This window comes from Anomalospiza imberbis, chromosome 3, assembly GCF_031753505.1.
Source record: "Anomalospiza imberbis isolate Cuckoo-Finch-1a 21T00152 chromosome 3, ASM3175350v1, whole genome shotgun sequence".
In the NCBI taxonomy this organism is placed as follows: domain Eukaryota; kingdom Metazoa; phylum Chordata; class Aves; order Passeriformes; family Viduidae; genus Anomalospiza; species Anomalospiza imberbis.
The window spans coordinates 84,963,873-84,980,789 of record NC_089683.1 but is presented as its reverse complement, the minus strand read 5'-3'; the positions used below and the strand labels follow the sequence as shown (position 1 = coordinate 84,980,789).

General features: G+C 39.7%; 1 protein-coding gene across 1 annotated transcript in view; it reads right to left on the bottom strand.

Moving 5' to 3' along the window:
* The window catches only part of DAAM2 (dishevelled associated activator of morphogenesis 2), a 208,049-nt gene extending 191,614 nt beyond the window's left edge, over positions 1 to 16,435 (bottom strand). Inside the window, exons 1-2 of the mRNA XM_068185504.1 lie at positions 16,211 to 16,435; positions 14,315 to 14,489 (exon numbers count right to left, since the gene is read on the bottom strand). The gene's annotated coding sequence lies outside the window, so the exon portion shown is untranslated. The remainder of the gene's footprint in view (positions 1 to 14,314; positions 14,490 to 16,210) is intronic.
* Positions 16,436 to 16,917: the final 482 nt, after the last annotated feature.

Sequence of the window (16,917 nt, the reverse complement as noted above, 5' to 3'; positions counted from 1 at the left end):
CTTGGACCTCTATTGTTGTCTTGGACTGGGTAAAACTCAAGGCATCACTACCTTCTGAGAAAGAAGTTTCAACAAAACCTTTTCATCTCATCAAAATACAGAAACCCTCACATGGGCCTGTTTACTCTAGGGCTGTCTACTAGAGGTTATCTCCATTCATGTCCTTTTTACCATTTCATGATTCAGTCTGTCCTTATATTCCTTGAAGAGCTGTCTTTAGTCATGCAATTCACATGGCATTACATCTTCTCATCCCTGAGTCTAAAAGTGAGGTAGCTTGTCCTACAACATTTGCAATTTTTCATTCTGATGAAAAAACTCGATTTGAACAGGAGATCAAATCTTTGTTTAGCCACATGCAATAACTCTAATCTTACTTATCAAGCAGGCCTGTTTCTTTTTATAATATTACTTTTGATGTGAGCATTGTTTGATTCTGTATTCACATCTACATCTATCAGTGCCACATCATCTCACTATGCAATGAAGTGATCCTCGTCTCCACCTTCCTAACACACCATATAAAGAACTAGGATATAGCATCTGACAAGAAGCAACAGTCATACTTCGTGTAATGCTCATTCATCTCAAAGGAAGTTCCTGCCTCAGCTGACACTAAGGCAGTGAATGCATGGAGTTCTAAGAAGTATTGCCTGGCAAACTTTCTATATGCAGTCCTAAATGGTTTTCTTAAAAGAGCTGGCAGAGATGGAGCAGGGAAGGAGAGGTTTAATGCCAAATTTCTTTACTTAATGCAAATATCAACCCCCTTGAGTAATAATTTGACATTCCTTAGCAAAGACACACTCTACTTTTGAAATATTTACCATTCCTTTATTTTTTATAACCTTAAGAAAATTTGGGAGGAATGTGAACTGTTTTGGTTTTTGTCTTCCTATGATGGCAGAGATTTATTTATAGCTGGGAACTGCAGGACAGTTCTCACGTGGCTGCTGAAAATTAAAACAGCATGTAGAGTTTTGTTTTGCTTTACTTTTATGCCTTTGCTGCTACGATTTCTCCCTGTGTTCCCTAAACCCTTGTTATTGTAACCAGAGCCACATTTTGCATTGCTACAGTTGCAGGGTTATGTAAATTCCAAAGGCTTTAAAGGAAAGGGCCTGCAGATTCTACTCTGGGACACAGGGAAGTTGACACAAACTGTTATGCCCAACATCAAGGGAGAGACAAAAGTATTCATAAATTGTCAAGAGACAGGAAGCCTAAGACTCAGCATTGCATCAACCTGAAGTTTTCTGAACCTTTAAAACTTACTGGTTTCATTTAAATTGATTGCCCTCTCATTTTCAGTGTTGTGCTTTGCTAGGGCCAGGGAAATTTTTTTCAATCACTTTTGAAAATCTTCATATGTTCTCTCCCAATTTTCACCAGTGTGTACAAGTTTACACAGAAGAGCCAATAAAAAAATGTTCTACAGGTACAAATATTTTCAGATCCAAGGAACTGTATTTTTTCAATGATGATGAAAATGTGTATGTTGAAATACTTTGCTTTAATAGTGATTATTTTTATATTAAAAAGAAAATCAAAATGAAAGAGAAAACCCATAATCAGAAGAGTTTTAAGATAAGATATTAAGATAGGAGTGTGACCTTGCAAGCAGTCTTTATGGCACTTAGGGTGGGAAGAAGTGCAACACATGTTGCACATCTGTGCACTTCTGAGTAACCAAGCTGTAATGCTGACATTACCGGTGCATTTCTGTGTGGGCATGGGCAAGCCAATTCATGTCTCTGACTCTGTACTCTCTAAAAGAGGGATAATCATGCCTGACTCACTCAGTGTGAGAAGGTTCTGCCTAAGCTCATTTTAGTTCTCAGTGTTTAGACAACTCAGCTAAATGAGAAAAATATTTAGCCCACTTCTCCAGATTTGCTTCTATTTAAGTTCTAAATCACCATTAGAGAAATCATGTTTAGACTGTAGACAAAAAACTAGATTACATCATTCCTGAAGTATGTGAAGGTTTTGGTCTCATTAGCACACTCCCAATCACTGGAGTGTGCTAATGAGAGCTCATGGACTTTGTGAAAAGGTGCAGTCAGAACTTCCTAGCCAATTCAGCTGACAGTATAAGGAAGAATGAGTCTGTGATGGCACTCCAACATGCTGCTTTCTATAGCTGTTAAATTTTCTAGTAAGCGTTAAACTTACTGCAGTGGATATCAGCAACAAAAACAAACAAACAAAAAAACCTCAAACAAAACAAAAAACAAATAAACAAACAAACCCCCAAAAATTCCCAAAAAAAATCAAACAAAAAAAAGCACCAAAAAACAGGGAAAAAAAACCCAAAACCAGCAGGGCTTGCTGCATTGTTCACACACATTTTTAGTGCAAGGTCAGTCATGGTAAGTGAGATAGAAAATGAAGCACTGACTCACACTTTGCAACCAGGTAGGTCAAGCCAATAGAGAAGGGGCATTCCAAGCAATTCCCAAGCTGTGATATTTCAAAAACAATCATTACAGTTGAAAAGACACTTTCAGTAGTGTACAATAGTTGCTATTCACCTGGTAGTTACTGTCACTGCACAGGTGGCAATAGCTATTATCATTATAAAATTGTATCTGTTTAAATCTGATCATGAAAGGCAAGACCCACTTCTAAAGGTGGAGCTACACAAAATCCCAGCTCAGAAGTTTCTACCGGTGTGGCATGTGTGTTTATTTACTTGGAGCCAAGAATTGCCCTGTGGAGCTCTGATCCTGACATCACTGTGACCTTGGGCAAATGACTGAATGCCTCTGCACCCACAATTTCTTTTGAAGTCAACTGGTGATGTGTATGCTCACCAGTTCTGAAGAAAAACCCAAGCCCTACAGGCTAAACCCAAAATATGTTAGAGCTGTGTTGTTTTGAGTTGCATCATAAATTATATAAATTTTTAACACAAAAACTGAAGTATCAAGAGATAAGAAATATTTTTGTAAATGTCATGTAATTGTACCAGTAGAACCCAACTCCCAGACACGGAATAGTGGAGTCCAAGGGACCATCTATATTAACAATTTTTGGAAGAGGTCAGTTTGTTCAAAATCTGTGTTGAGTAAGAAACAAGCAACCATAAGACAAAAAGAAACTAGAAATCAAAGTCAGTTATATTAGGCTGTGTCCCATTCTTAGTGTACCTAATCATAAGTATCTGAGAACTATGTATATTGGTGAATCAAATAAAGCGCTGACCAAAATTGTTACTTTATTTTATAAGTTGTGCTTTCTGATAGTCTAAATTGTTGAATTTTTTCCTCATAGATTACTAGTTTAGTGTTCAAAAACACTGTGGAGCACAGACAAGAAACTCTGATATCCTCTAATACCAAATTCCCCAGATTTTGTTCTTAGACCTGATTCAAAATTGATATGTGCCTCTAAGTGATCAACACTGCTTCTTATACTCTTCAGTATTTCATCAACATATTAAGCAAGATGGAGTTTGCTTAGCTTTTGGAACCTGTGAAGTCTGTAGCCTGTAATTATTGGCCAAACCAGCATCATAGCTCTTACCTACAACTCATTAGTTTCCCTGAGTTGATGAAGCCCTTCCTCACCCTCCATGCTCCATACCCAACAGATATTACTTGGCTCAGCACAATTAGCAAAGCAGGCAGGACAAGGAGCCACTTAGTCACCTCTGACACATTTTACAGCAGAGAACCTTCAGTAGCTGACACATGTCAAACAAGACAAAAAACATAAAAGAATACTGATAAACATAACCACACAGATTTCTGATAAACATAAGCACACATCGGAAAGACCATTTAAAGAAGAAGTCTAAAAAATCTTTGTGCTGATACCAAATGACAGAAAGAAAATGAAAGGCCTCTGTTGGCCCAGTGGTTCAGTGTGGTGAGGTTTAGTTATGCCCATCTTAGATCCTCAGTACAATGATATTCCTCTGCTGCATAAAGAAAGGATGGCAAAAAGAATGAACAATGGCAAACACATGGGTAGAAATCATATAGGAAAAAAAGTTAAAAAAAGCAAACCAAGCCTAACAACAACAACAAAAAGCCTTCCAAAAGCAGGAGTAGAATAGAAGTAAAATTAAAACAATTCAGTTGGAAGGCACCTACAATGATCAGTCCAGTTCTCTGATTGCTTTAATGCTTTCTAATGGTGCAACACAGGTGAGCTGCAAAAGGCAGACTTCTCTTGTCCTCTCAACCTGCTGCACGCAAAAATATCTGGAGGGAAAAAGACACCTGACACAGACATGGTAAAAATAACCCAAACTAAGAAGTAGCAGCTCCGAGGGTGTGGGAAAGTCTGCAAACAAATCACTGGGTGTGTCTGATACTCAGACGCTGGTATAATGTGGTCATTACTGTGTCTCAGTGAATATGTAAAAGTGAGCTTGGTGTTTTAAGAGCCAGGCACAATGACTGCTGAACAAACTCCAGTCTGGCTGCATTTGCCTAGGAGCAGTACAACATTTGCTCTGACCCTAAAGCTTCATGGGATATTCAGAGATAACTGAAGCCCAGGGCTACTAAACAAATTCAGCATGGCATCTTATTCTACATGGAGATTTTCTAGACAAAATATCGTAGAACTGGGAAAACTGCTTCTGTGACACCCATGAGTGAATTTTTCCATGAGCTTCACTGAGGCTACAGGGCCCGTTATTTCCCATCCTGATAGCATCACAAGATGCAGCATGTATGATCCACATCAAATGGCAAAATTCAGCCCTAGAAACAGGCCTCCAAAATGTTGGGGAGAAGCTTTAACATTCCAAATGCAACAAATATAGGAACCTAGAGGAGTAATGGATTTAAGTTCACACAGTTTGTACAGAAAACTTAAGAAATGAAACTTATAGTTCTGTGCAGCCTTGGTTGTTCCATTGCAAGCAATCAAGCAGACAAACAAAGAGATAGATAACACACTGAAAAACACAAGCCCCAAGTTAGTGGCAGTGGTCAGCCAGCAGAAGCAAGCCCAAGATTTACAATTAAGGAATTCCTAATGGAAGTTAAAGAGTTTTTCCCATTTCTCTGGAGGCATTGCCCCCCAGTCTGGCATCAAACTGTCCAGCTTCTTCTAGATTCTTTGTGAATGAGGTTATTCCTGAAGGAGCTCAAGAATCCTGAGAGACCATGACTAAAAAAGGCTCAAAGAAAAAATGAAAGTTGCCTAACTCACTCCTCCACTGTGTAACCACTTAGCACTGAATATCCAGAACTGTAGTGTTCCCAGTGTTGTTTCAGCCTACCTCAGAGATATGTTTCCTCAGCAGGCTATTTGGATCAAAGACTTCAGGAAACATGCCTCAAAGAAAAGACAAGGCAAAACACAGAGGGTACTTTTTCACCATCTACTTCCATTTTAATTTGCTGCACTCCCACATGTCACCAGAGACTGTAGGGTGGTCAGTTGGATTCTGGGTCTTATACATTCATGGTAATATAAGACTACAAGGTCATCACATCCTACAATCATAGACAGCTGTGTAATAGACACGTAGTCCAGGAGTCTACACAGCACATTTATTCCAAAACTATCACACATTAACATATGCCTTTTCAAGTGACCAGTGGGAAACAAGTTTCCCAGACTGAAGTGAGGCAGCAATTTTCATTCTTAGTTTAAAGCAGCTGACAATGGCAAATTATGTATTTCATTGTACAGAGGTATAATATCATCTTCCTGATCTCCCTACTTCTGTTAACTGATTCTAGAGATTATAAAATGTGGTCCTCTGTGTGGCTAAAAATACATAAAGCTAAAGATAACATTTTATTTATGTTAAAATTAGAAAAAAACCCCTAAATATTGATATGCATGTAATCTGAATTGTATATTGATGTATCTTGCAAAAATCAAAGCCAGTAATTGAAAAACTGATTCTCAAAATTAACAAAGTGGCAATCTTATATTGCTTTTTGATAAAAGTACAGTGATATCATATGAAAATGTTACTACATTATGATAGGTCAACTGAAAATTGTATTTACAGTATTTCCTTAGGTAAGGTTCCCATTCCACAGTAGCTTAGCTACACTAATGGATGTGTAAATCAGAAAGTGTAGGGGCCCCTAGAGATATCCCAATAGATGTGAACATAGTAAACATCACCACTGAAAGTAAGCAGGGGATGAGACAGTGAGGAGTCACTTGCTAAATTTTGCCTCTGATTTAACAGAAAAATGTGTCGTGAAGGACACAGTAGGGCATTTACAGCAAAACACATGTCCCCCAGCAGGTACATGAAGCTATTCTAGATAAGTCTAGACACAGCTGGAAAACAATTCATGGGTCCACCAATGAAAATTTCAGAATTTTTCAGTCAGAAAATGCATCTGTTTTTCTCTTGATAATTTAGTAATAGTGAGTGCCAAAGACTTTGTAATTTTCACACAGACTGCCTGAATCCTGCTGATGATGAAAGGCTAAGGTCAAGCTTTTTACTTCTGGCATTGGCAACACATTTCAGGGCCTCTACAGCAGAGCCAGAGAGATTCACTCATTGGGGCGCCTGACCCACAGGGCAGTAAAAGTATGAAACAAGCAAAGAGGCTAAGTTCATATCTCAGTAGGGCACAGTTGGAAGACAGGTCATATTGGCAGGGCCTTAGCATGGTTATTACTCTATCCCTGCATAACAGTGCAGGAGGATGCTGACACATCAGAGAACAAGTGAGAACAAAACCAACTGTCTCGCTGTGCATTCAGCGGTTAGAAACAGTTTAATTGGTTCCCGCTGTATACACGGCTGCAAAAGTAGCAAAGGACTGAAGTCCCCTCATGTTTGGTCAAGATCTTGCTTTCTTTCATCTGCTGTGCAGATGCTGATGGGGGTCACCTGCCTGGAGGGGGGTCAGGATTCTGCCAAATGGATTTAAGGAGGGTACTCACAGTCCAGGCATCCCAGCTTAATGGTCAATGACTCAGTAAGAAAACCAAAATTGTCTGCACTGGTGGATGGCTCCATTCCTAAAGTTTGTAAGGAAGAATGATATCCTGGCAAACCTTCTCTACAGATGTATGCTGTTTTATCTAGCAAATAAACCCATTCCACCTTTTAGGGAAATTCTCTTACAACCATTACCAGCAGTACCTAAGTTCCATAGTCTCAATACAGGCAAAAACCTAAATGAAGTGTGGAGTGTAGGAAGAACAGGAGATTCTAACTAAAGGCTCTGGGAAGATATGAGGGGGGGAATAAAAATGGAAAGAAGTACCCATTCTGCAATAGGGTGACATTCTTGCATTCTGAGAGAAGTATGATTTTGGTGAATATATGGCTTGTCTATAGACAGGAGACTAAAAGCAACATAATTATTAAGATTATGTTATAATATTTTAATTAGTAACTATGGCTTTGCTACAGTAATACTTCAGAAGACATAAAGATGTATGAAAAAAATGGGTCTAACCTACCTGCAGTGAGAGTACTTATGTGACAGTACAGACTCCCATTAGTTTGCAGGCTTCTGAGAAAATTGTGCCTCAGTTTCCCAAAATGCTAAATCCACTAATATTTGTAAAGTGCTTGGAAATTTTCCAGAGGAAAGTGCTGAATGCAAACTTAATCAGCTATATATATGTGAATTATCCTCACATTTTTATACAGTGTATGATTGCACACAAGAAAATATTCTCAGCATTTAACTTCTGGTCAAAATAGGAAGAGTCCACTGGCATGACCCATCTCTATCAGAAACAATCTGACTAATGGTCATACAATACCCACAGCAAGGCTTGATCTTAAACCAATGGAAAGTACAGAACTTGCTGTATTGTAAGCTGATGATTTATTGACTACATGTTTTCAGAGGGAATGGACTGTTATAACACACTATGGGGAAAACAATGGATTTATGTTAAAGGGAAATCATGTTACACCTCTAGAAGGGTCCAGGAAACTTCTATGCAAGGATCAGCAGAGACAAAGATGCTTAAACAGTTTCCCAGTTGTTTCATTCCTTCTTGAAAAGGTTATTTGCTTTGACCTGACCAGCAAAGGAGCAGAATTGGCAAGCTGATGCAGAACAACATGGATTCCCACATATTTCTGTCACAGTCTTCTGGAGATTTGAAAGAAAACAGATGGCAGTGCAGGACCAAGAGCGTGCAAAGAGATTAATGATTTTTAAAGACCAGCATTATTTACTTAAAAATATCCTAATTTTTAAAAATTTCTAAAGCACTGAGCTTTCTTGGAAAATGGAAGAACTCAAATATTTGTTAGTTACAAAAGTATCAGCAACAATATGCTACTTATGAGTATGCCTGTTTGAAATATTTTAAGAAATATTTAAATGCAAAAGAAAATACAAAACATCTCTAAAAATAACTAGAGAGCGGTTAGCAAGTGAAATATTTTCTGAAAAATTGTCACTCTTTGTAATCTACTTTTCAACTGAGAACCAACAGAGATGCTGATCCCTTTTTTCAATGTCAAGAAGACACTGATGGTGCTAAAAATGAAGATATACTTTCTTCACATGCATTCTTGATACTTAATGAGTCCATAATATGAAGAAGTTTCCGGAGGTTCATGATGTGTCTGGTCAGCTTCCTCAGTCAACATCTTACAGATATGACTGCTGAAACATTAGAGGATCTTCACATTGTTTTCTCTCACAAAGACCACAGGAATATAAAATTGACTACATAGAGTCAGAAGTCTGTCTAAACCAGTAACATATCTCCAAGCAAAGGTCAGCTGCAGATGTTTAGGGAAAGCATATAAAAATGCCACATATAGTCTGATCCTACCTCTGCTCAATCCTTTCTGTTTAGGACTTGCAGATGGGAGTATAGCCAGATTATCATGTTTAATAGTGGACCCAACCTCCAAGATTTTCACCTCTTACAACATCTTTGTCTTAGGAGAAGAGAATATTGCCATGTGCTCTTAAACCTTCAAATGTATGTTTGCATGATTTCTTCACAATAAATCCAACTTGGATTGTGTTCCTTGGCAGAAATGTTCCTTCTCTTTTGTCTGCCTGGGTTTGTGTATTTATTTTATGAAACTGTCCTGGGAACACATCTTTATGTCAGATCTTATAATGTTGAATTGGACCTGATCATATTCTTCAAAGAGGAATAGGGGACTGTACAAATTTATATCTCTTAAGACTTCACAGCTCATTAATCCAGTTCTTTAAGCAGCTAAAAAGATTTCCCCTCCAAACAGCAAACAATATGGAAAGCCCCCCCCCCCCTCCCCAATCAGGCTTGTTCACTGTCTTGAATAATAAAAGCTATAAAACAGTAGAAAGGAGTTCTTATTTATGCCTCCTTTATAAAAATACTATAGCAAGGAGACAGAATAGACTTGCTGGGTCTCACAAATCAGGTTTGTCCCCATTTCAAAGAAGAGCTGGGCTGGCACATGCATTGCCTGGATCTTAGTCATCTTGGGACACAGTGAAGAGAAAAATACTCTCCAACAAAAACAAATGTGAACTTCAAAATTCATGAGCAGAAATACCAACTTCAGCAATTATTACTGGGAAGTCAGCAAGCACTTGTTATTCAGGGATGAAGCCTATTTCTTTCTTGCTGCTAAAGTTTTTCTCAGTTCCTCAAGGTTACCTCTATTTCCATTCATGGTCTAAACACATGCTTCTGATCTCCAGCTCCCATTACTTGAATTCCAGCAAGTCTTCTGATCTCATCCCTTTCTTATCTACTTCCTTCTTTTTACCTGAAGTCCTTAATTTTTAATTCCAGAAAAGCCTTATCACTGGTATAAGCCTGCTGTACTATCAGAATAAATTTTTGACTAAATCAAAAAAACCCTGAGCTTCTTCTGGTCAGTTTTGCTACTCCATGTTACAGAATAACAGAATCACAGAATATCCTGAGTTGAGCAGGACCTACAAGGATCATTGAGTCCAGCTCCTGGCCCTGCACAGCACCATCCCCAAGAGCCACACCATGTGCCTGAGAGCATTGTCCAAACACTTCTTGAGCTGTAAGGCTGATGCTGGGACCACTGCCCTGGGGAGCCTGTTCCAGTGCCCAACCACCCTCTGGGTAAAGAACCTTTTTCTAATATCCAATCTAAACCTCCCCTGATACAACTTCAGGCCATCCCTCAGGCCCTGTCATTGGTCACCATAGATTTTATCCTGCATCTAGTAAATTCCTACTATTAGAAGACATTATCTGACACCATAGAAATCACTAGAGAAGCCAAAATCTCAAGTGTTGAAATACCATGTAGGAAACTGAAAATATATATCTAACAGGGAGCATGAACATTGAGCAACATAAAAACCAGACACAAAGCCTCAGGGAGGGAAAAGCCTGTTTGACCTTCACCAGGTACCCATTTAACAACACACAGCACTAAGACAGCTTGAGGCTACTCTACCAATAGCACTGCCCAGGGTATAATGTATTCATGTGCCTTTGTGGCAAATCACAGCTGGGAACATCCTGTCAAGAGAAATAGACCATGAGGACAGAACTGACACACCAAAGCTCATTGGAGCTTCCAGCAACGTGCGACACATTTGTCTGTGGCTTCCACTGCTGTAAACCAACAGTAGTTTCGGTAGTTTCACGGATCTTCAGAGAGTTCCTCTGCTGTAAGAAGTGTGTGAGCAGAATCAAATGTACTCTGTAGTTTTGCCCAAGTCCCTCAGCCAGCATTTCAAAAACAGCTTATAATTTTGTCTGCCTCAATTTTTGAGTGTCTTGGTGTCTTAAAAGACACTAAAAATAAAGAACCAAAATTACAGGTTACTTTGTACAACTTGGGCCTCAGTTTCTCTGCACTAAGTTCTGATGTTACTTCGACTTAGAATTGAAGCATGGAATAAATTTCTTGAGCAATGCAAAGGTCCAGAAGACTTTCACTAGATGAGAGCTGACTTACACTCTCTGTGTCTCAGGTCACTCAGATTGGAAGATAACAATTCCTTGGCCTGATAATGACACAAACTTGTGCCAAACAGAAGTAATGTCATTGTTAAGTGGAATTGCAGAAATATGATAAATTATTCAGACCTACTGCATGTTAGTATGTGTACTGAAAATGACCAGTTTTCTGTACATGCCTGAGTTCAAAGGAATGTGATATTAGGGATCACAACTGGCAAATGGAAAAGCCGCGTGAGACACCACCGTCAATAATCAACAAACCAAAAAGCATGGGAAAATACACATAAACTCTATCATCCAATGAAAATAAGAGCAGTCAGCTTTCTTTTAATTCAGGAACATGCTGTGCTTGCCTGGGGGTTGCAAGGGCAGGGAAGGGAGAGAGGGTCAGCTCTCCATAGGACTGACCCAGGTTTGAAAATTCACAGCAACTAAAGTGCTGAAAGCCAAGCCTCCCACACATCCTTCCCCTATGTCTTAGGAAATAGTGTCCACTGATTGTTCAATCTCTAAGTCAGATGGCTGGCTTGGAGGGACTAGATGGGTTTCTCAGATACCATCAGACTTTGGGGGAATTTAATATCGACTGAAGCAGATGGAGCAAACCCAAACAATTTTGGATATCCCTTCAAGATGCTATTTAATTCTTGTTGAGTCTCCCTGTCAATGAAGTACAGTAAGTGCACCTCATAGCTGTACTTGTTAAGAAAAATTTTTCTGACTGATTTTTCAGGATGAACAGAACTACACATAAGAAGCACAACTAGAACAAACAGCAGTGATAGCAGCAGACAAGTGATATGGTGTGGTAAAGCCACTAGGCTATCCAGGGAATTTGCTTACTCAGCTCTGTGAAACCATGAGACCTCACTTCATAACACATAATATAGACTTTTAAAACCTCAGGGTAACACTGACTGTCATAAGCTGCAATGGGCAATAGCTTTCTGTTCCACAAAACAAAACTGAAAAGATGCCTGCCTTGTTCATATTTTGTTTTTGGTTATTTTTTTTTTATCTTGCTTCCAGGGTAAGTCCATCCATAGAAGAAATAGCAATTTCCTGGCTGGTATAATCTCATCTAAATTCAAGGATGTTAAAACCCATGCATTCTCATTGGAACTGAGTTGATGTCCTGCCAGATCAATATCTCCATTCCCATTTTTCTTCCCAGCCTTCCACTCAGTGTGCAACTTTCCTGTTGAACCAGAACTGTCAGCCCACAAGGAATTTCCAGACCTAAAAACCCCTACAGGTAGTGTTGCTAACCTGCTGGATGCTGAGCTGAAGGAAAGAGAGAGAAATAATGAGACAGATGGGAAGCAGTCAGATGAAAACACCCCAAATATGGATTTATCTCCTCCTTAGTTCCTCTTCTTACCCTCTCAGCTTTCAGCAGTTCTGAATATATTAGTCCTAAATGGCCTAAAGTACTTCAGAGAGACTAACTGTTGAACCAGGTAAAAAGTGTTTGTGGCTCCAGACACTTGCCTTGGCTGTGACAGCTCTTATTTTTTTATTGGGGCATAAACATTTCTATTAAGTTACTACATTCCTTAAGAATTTTTTTTTCTTTTACATTGCCAGCCAATGTGATTAGGCTTTTGTTAAGGAAAAAAAAGCAGCTTCTTGGAAAAGGAGCTGCTAGGCCCACTGGAAGCAAAATCTAGTAAGAAATAAATGGGGTAGAGGAAAAAATTCTGATATGTCATAGCAAAGTATCTTAGATCCCAGTATGATTCCTTCCAAGTCTGAAGACTTCACTTCCAAAGTACATCCTTGCAGGATCTGCTTTTGAGAACTCATGCTTCCTTACACATGCATCAGTACATTGCTTACTCTCCAGCTCATGGCATCCCTTAGTGGGGATTAGACCTTGACTACCTGCCCAGTAAAGGCTATCTCCATTACATTAGCCAGCACAGTGATTACATTAACCTGCAGTTGTTTTCAGCACAGCTAACTACACTTGCTCAATTTCAATATGCAGTGGAGATCCCAGTAACCCTCCCTCCTCTCAGTCCTCAATTTTCCTCTTTTATTGCCTTCTCCCTGCCCCAATAACCCACACTACCACCCTCAAGAGGAAAAGTATTTGCAGACTTTTCCCATTGTCTAAAGAGCCTGACGCAGGGAATGCTGACTTGCAGCGGCCTTTCTTGTGACTGCTTGTTGGCTGAAGCCAGTTGCTACCAGCATGGGGACAGCATTGTGCAATTCACATGGCTTGTTCTCCTCAGCCCAGCTTTGTGTTTATGCTCAAGGGCATCATCTCTCCTTCCAGAAACTGCACAGGCCAACAATGCTCCTGCTGGCCAAGAGTTTTCTACAGTTACAAGTGCTTGCAAAGTGTGTCATCTTCATGCAGGAGGCCTCAAACTCTTCCTGGGGAAGCAAACTGCTTCTGTTATGGGTCACGTTAGAGAAGATGCCAATGAAAGGGACAGTTGCCTACACAGCTGTCCCCAGAATTGCTCCCTTCTCCACTTAAAGAATGAGCAGACACCCAGGTGTGAGGTTGTTTTCAACGTTACAGGAGGTAAGGTTAATTAAATGCAGCATTGAATTTTAATTGCAAGTAGATACAGCTGTGTGCCCCACTGAAAACATCTTCTTATGGAGTAGGCTTGGGAATCTCTGGACTGCAGAGGTATAAAGAAAAATTACTAAGAATCACTACTTTTACTTTGGACTTGGACCAGGTGCCTGTATCTGCAGGAAGATTCTCCTTGTAGTAGGTGACTTGTTCATGTATGACCCTGTTACAACTAGGTTTTAGATGTGAGAGACGCCTCTTCTCTGCAGAAGCAGAGGGTTCTTTGGAGAGCCCTTAGTATCAAGCAAGTACAGGCTCAAGGTGCTAAATTTGGCAGATTTAGCCAAGTGACTCCCATTATTTGTTTTAGTATTTTTATCACCAGTAGCTTGGCAGAGTGGGACAGGACTTCATTGTCAGGGGCCAGAGAATTGCTTGTCATCATCATGAGGAAAGAGGAACTGTTTGCTGCCAAATATGACAAGTGATTAAATAGTTAAAAAGAAATCCTACTTTGTGGAGTTGCCTAAGGAAGTTGATTTTTGCCTAAGGCTTATTTGGGATTTTCCTTTCCTGCTACCAGAACATGAAGTTGCTGAATTTCAGTTAAGTTTTTAGTCTTCTAAAAATATGACTGTCCCCTCCTTGCTCTCCTCAGACCTCCCTCATCCCCCGTCACCCCATCCACATACAGAAGAGAGCAAAAGCCTGCACTGTCAGCCCCTCTGCATACCTTTGGGAGAAGCAATCAAACTAACCCTGAATTGTGTGTGCTGCCAAGCTGGCTTCATGATATTTCAGAGGAGAGAGGAAGAAAAAAAAAAAAAAGACAATCAGTACTTGCAGGGATTTGCTCTTGAAAACAAACGAAAACATGAGAAGCTTTGCTGCAGCAGGTGCACTTACATTGTAGTAGCTGTGTCTCTGCGCGGATCCTCCCTGTTCTGCAGTCCCGTAATCCTCACAGAGAAATGCCTGCACTGCTCCTCCCGCTGGCACTGCTGTTAGAATGAGACTGGAACTGCTGCTGTTTTCACTTTCAGACCAGCCTCTCTCTCCAAATCCTCTGACGTCAGACTGCCTGTTCATTTTAGATTGTTCATTATGAAATGAACAATCTAAAAGTTTCTCTAGGTGAATTTAACACTGCAGTTTGAGAGGCTCTGTAATTTTTGCGCTCTTGGATTGAAAACCCCTCAAAGGGGTTCAGGGAGGAAACTGGAGAACTACAGATGTGGTTGTTTAAGTCCCTGGCAAAAGGCAGTACCTGTACTTTTCTGTCCATGTTGTATTATATCCACACCCAGGCTGTAACAATCCATCATGAAAGTCCCCATTTGGAAAGTAGTTTTCCAGTCTCTCAGCTGTGCTTAAACAAGGTTTGAATTAAGCATGACATAGAGGTCTCTCACAGACACACTCCAAGCCCACAGCTCTCTGCTGTGTCTAGGCTTTGACTGGATTTAACTAAAACAGGACTGAAATAGGGCCTTCCAAGCACCTTGTCCACATCCTCTTTCAATTTGGCACTAACCCATTCTAGCTGGATTGTTTTCTCAAGCATGTGGGCCATTTTGGCCATCTTCCCTCCCAACTTCAAAATTTCTTCTCTAGAAGTGTGTCATCTCAGATAAATACCAGCTCAGGAAATTAATCTATTCTTTGATCTCTATTATGCTCTGTTTGCATCTTTCCATTATTCCTTTGCTAATGTACAGTATGACACTTTTCACCTGCTATGAAAGCCACTTGGGTGTTACGTGGAAGAGAAGAGATGCTAGAGCAAAAGCCAAAACAGTGTTAGCATTAATGTTAATCAGTACTTGAAGAGTGAAATGCTCTCGTGGTATAATCCTTCTGAGGTAAGTGGAGATATATTTGGACTGATAAGACCTCTTTGTTTTGTATTTAGGGGCTGAGCTTGGCTATAAGCTTGTAAGTATCAGTAGTCCCATCTAAGAGATGAAACAAGTCTGAAGGTGCAGTGATACATGGTGAAAGTCCTCAAGTGAGCTTTGCTTTATTACAGACAAACCTTTTTAACTTCAAAACTTATTCAACATTTTCTGCAGGAGTGTACAAATATGCTGCTATTATAAGCAACTGGGTTTGGTTTTTTTTATACCACATCATTTCCATTTGTAAGCAGTTAAGAAGTATATGTCTTGGTGCCATTTTTGGAGATGCAATTGCTATTTCAAAATGTGCTAAGGTTTTTTTCTGTGCAACTTACTAGTTGGGCAAATTTACCATTTGGGGCTGTGTGGACTAGTTTTATATATATATTTTTATTTTTTTTTCTCTTTTCTGCTCTACCATTATCACCTTCAAATCAATACAAATAATCTGATCAACTTCAAAAGGCTTAAAATTAAATTTTCTCTGATAACTTTCTAATGGCAGCTTTCCCCATGCACTGTAATATCATCACTATGACCAAACGCTTTGAGATACATTCCAGAATAAAATGGTATCTCTTTGAAGAGATTTCCACTTTCATACTTACAAGATGGATCTAAGAATCTGGCAGATGGAGGAACAAGAAAATTATCCCAATTCCAAAGCAGTATTTAGTCAAGCGAAGGAAGTAAAATGTTTTTATATATAAAGAAAAAAATTAAAAGGTACCCAGTTTTGACAGTGCTATCCAAGCACTGACCAAGTGGTGTTGTTGTCCTGTCTGGCTATGAGATTTGTCACTTGTCTACTTAGCATCAACAAGGATCACTCAGGGATGAGTCCCTGACTTGTTATGTTGCATGCTAATCTTATTAAAGATCAGCCCTGGAGTTACATTGCTACCTGTTGGCAGTTTGTCCCATGGATATCCAGCAGGAACTCTGAAGGGCAGAGTGATTCAGAGGTTTTCTGTAGGATAACCAAGCTGTTCCTTGCAGGGATTTCCACATTCCACCAGATTTCATTGACTCATTGAGCTCCTCTAAAGCACAGTAGAGGCTCCTGGTGTTTGCTAAAGATGAGATAGCTATCTGTGACTCCTCTTTCTTCTGTTTAGTTTATAATATTATATTACATCTTCTCCCTGGAGAGTGGAGTAGGAGGAACATGGAAATCCTGACCATGATGCAGAAGTAAAACATAAATAACCACAGCCTGTCTTACAGGCTGTGCCAAGAACAAATGGTATTCCTTTATTTTGAAAGATTTTTCAGCAAGATTGAAATGCCAAGAGACTGAAATACTCTGTTTACCCATACGTGACAGCTAACCTGTGCCCAGTAGCACATTTCATTTCTGTCCTGAAGGGATATGCCCCTTACCATGTAGTTGTTAAGGTAGAAATATTCATCCCATCAGAAATGTTGTAACATTCCAGCTGCCGTGGACTAAGACAGTATCTCTATGAACCTGTTGCATTTCTATATGAAAATGAAAGGTAGAATAGCCATTCATACGGTTGTATGTTCATAGCCCCTGCACTGAATCCCACAGGAGTCAATCCCACAAGATGCCACAGAAGGCCTTTCGTGGAACACAACAGCATGATA